This window comes from Pinus tabuliformis, chromosome 8 (assembly GCF_031772625.1).
Source record: "Pinus tabuliformis cultivar Carrire ecotype Pingquan chromosome 8, CPIR1, whole genome shotgun sequence".
NCBI lineage: Eukaryota > Viridiplantae > Streptophyta > Pinopsida > Pinales > Pinaceae > Pinus > Pinus tabuliformis.
The window spans coordinates 635702831-635706538 of record NC_142294.1 but is presented as its reverse complement, the minus strand read 5'-3'; positions in this window follow the sequence as shown (position 1 = coordinate 635706538).

Here is a 3708-nt window from a genome sequence, read left to right as displayed (position 1 = left end):
ATCTAGATCATATATATATATATATATATATATATATATATATATATATATATATATAGATATATCTAAATTTAAGGAATAGAAATTCTCGAAGCCTTATTAAAAAATAAACCACATCTATGGACATAAAAAAGAATATTTATCTAATTTATTAAAATAAAAATAAAACTAAAAAAAAGGGATGTAAAGTAATAATGTGTTAAAGTTGAACCTAGTACCTGAGGAGTGTGGAGTTCGGAGGCACGATCATTGAAGCTACGATTTTTTTGTCCAGTTGCAGGACCCATTGAGCTACCATCTTTGAGTGCCGAATCGGCTTCGAAGGTCATGAAAGGCAAATCCACCGTTGTGTTTTTTTCTACAAAGGCGTCGTTTTATGGACTCAACTCGGAGCTTTCCAATTAAGGATTCAAATTCTCCTAGGGGCTACTAGCACGAGCCTACCACAACTCATGCCAGATTGGGTGTGCAGTTCTACAAGCAATTTTTGGAATTAACTGGGGCTCGAATTGAGGCAAAAGACCCTGGATCGGAGCGGAATGAAAATGGTTGATCCGAACTTTCTTCAATCAAGGGTTTTTTTTGGTTGGATCTACATATATGGAAAGTAGTTTTGACTGCTACCTACAGTTCATCATCCAGATATAGTTGTCTTATGTGCAGCCTTCCCCCTGCTACCTACAGTTCATCATCCAGATATAGTTGTCTTATGTGCAGCCTTCCCCCTGCAAATGTATGGAGTTAAACCTCAAATCAATATGCCGACGTCAAGGATCTGTAAGCTCTTACATGGGTTCATCTAGGAAAACATGCCCTTTCGCTAGATCTGGGAGAGTCTACATGGATCCCACCCAAATCTTTGAATTTGTGGAATATGTCAAAAAGAAATGAAGGAAAACAATACCCGTTCACCAAATCTGACATTGAAAAATCTAGATCTGGTTGTTGGAGAAGACCTTCAAATTTTTGTCAAAACCCTTAATGGAAAGTCATTAATAATAAAAGTTAGGGTTGGAGATTTGGTTCAAGATCTTAAGTATCAGATTCAAGCTAAGCTTGGTGTTCCAGTTAACCTCCAACGTTTGATTTACGCATGGAAATCAATGAAAGATGATTCCAATATGCATAATAATGGCATTAAATATGATTCATCCATTATTTTAACACAAAAGGATGTGAGAATAATGCAGAAATAGAATTAGTTGTGAATTGGTTGAACAGAATTAGTTGTGAGTGGTTAGGAATTGGTTGCCAGAATTAGTTGTGAGTTTCCTATATAAGTGTGATGTAATTGAGCAAATGTTTTTCAATGAAGTTGTGTGAGCTTTGTCTCACGTTTTTCTGGTGTTTCTGCCTGTGTTTGTTGTAATTTGTAATTTGGTATCTGAGCATCCTTCTGTCTACGCCTCTCTCCTCTTCACGGGCAGTGAATGACTCTGCCATTAGAGTGTGCGCAGTGACAGTATGTTGTGTGGATCGGCTGAGTGAATAAGGTATTGGAATCGGCAGAACTACTGTATCGTAAGCCCTGCATACTTTCTTGATCTTTACTTTCTTGATCTTAACAGCAAGAAGATACTTCTTGTTCTTGCTCTCGTATGTCCTCAGCTGAACTGAGTTTTGAAAACAGTTTTTTGTTTAACACGGTGGCAGCGGATTATTAGTTTTTTTTAAAACAGTGGCAGCATATTATTAAAGGTGTTTTTGTGGTGTATTTTTAAGATCGTGTGCAGCGTTTTATGTATTAATCAGTTTTCCTGGAGCAAGTTTGCAAGTTTTGTTTGAAGTTTTTTTTTGAAATAGCGTGTGTAAAAAGCTTGCAATTTTTTGAATTTGGTCATTGGTGGAGAAATGGCTAATCCCCTTGCATATTCATATTTAAATGAGTCTACAAAACTTGATGGAGAAAATTATGTCAATTGGAAATTTAAGATCATAACAGTACTGGAGGCATACAATCTCTGGCCGATTGTCAAAGGTGACGAGACCAAGCCTCAACCTCCTACTGCCACTCAAGATTGGGAGAAGCGTGAAATGAAAGCAAGGGTGCTGCTACGCATGTCAGTGAAGGACAATATTATTCCTCACATTCGGGACTGTGACACTTCAAAGGCGACATGGGACACTCTCAAAGGTTTGTATGAGACTACTAATGCAAACCATATTTTATTTTTAAAAACAAAGCTGCTATCTATCAAAATGGATGCCAATGAAAGCATTAGTAACTTTCTTTCCCGAATTAAAGATTTCAGTGATAAGCTTGGTGATATTGGTGAAAAGGTTTCTAGTACAGACTTGGTAACTGTTGCTTTAAAGGAGTTAGTCCCAGACTATAAAGTCTTTATTTCAGCTCTCTCAGCTAGACCGATACCTCCTACATTTGAAGAATTGGTTGGAATTCTTCTTCAAGAAGAAGAGCGCATGAAAACTTTTGAACTGGAGTCAAATGGTTCTGATTTGGCTTTGACTGCAAGAGGCAAAAGACCATTCCGAGGGAGACCATGGGACAGGAACAGAGGCCGTTTTCAAGCAAAGCAAAAAGGTATGGCACCTCCTGATTCTTATGTTAAAAGGAACATTGAATGTGATTATTGTGGAAAACCTGGACATCTGGCTAAAGATTGCTATAGGAGAAAGAATAATGAATCAAATCAAAGACATAGCAGGCATAATGGAAATTACATAAATAGAGACACCTCAGTGAATGATGGATTTAAAAATCTTAAGTTATTTCTTTCTGATGCTGCATTGTCTGCTGAAACTGATGATGAGAATGTTTGGTTTATAGATTCTGGTGCATCGGCACACATGACTTGTAATAAAGAATGGTATGATAAATATTATGAGAAATCTGATGGTACACACATTTACCTAGGAGATGACTGGTCACTTAGAGTTCAAGGCTATGGCATAATAAATGTGTACTTACCTAATGGCCAAATGCGACAGATTCATAATGTGATGTATGTCCCTGCTCTCAAAAAGAATTTGCTATCTGTTTCCACTATCACTGATAATCATTTAAAAGTAGAATTTGGTAAAATGGGGTGTATAGTGAAAGATGTTCAGGACCACTACAGGGTTGTTTCTACAGGTACCAGGGTTGGAGGATTATACAGATTGGATGTGACAGTGAAGCGCCATGTTGCATTGACATCCAACGAGACATCGACAGCAGAATTATGGCATCACAGGTATGGGCACTTAAATTACAATGATTTATCGTTGTTACAAACGAAATCAATGGTTGGAGGTCTTCCTGTTATAACGTGTGAACATTTACCATGTGAAGCTTGTGCACTTGGTAAGCAGCATAGAGAAGAGTTTCCTGTTCATACTGAGAAACGAAAGTATGATATACTTGAATTAATTCACACTGATGTATGTGGCCCTATGCAAACTAGGTCTCTTGGTGGTGCTTCATACTTTGTTATTTTTATTGATGATAGATCTAGGTATACCTGGGTCTATTTCATTAGAAGGAAAAGTGACATATTTGAGTATTTTAAAGAGTTTCGAAATATGGTTGAAAAACAAACAGGAAAGTGCATTAAAATACTCAGATCTGATCAAGGGGGTGAATATAAATCAAAAGCATTTAACACCTATTGTAAATCTAATGGAATTCAACAACAGTTCACAGTGCCACATACCCCTCAGCAAAATGGGGTTGCTGAGCGATGGAATCGAACCTTGGTGGAATCTGCT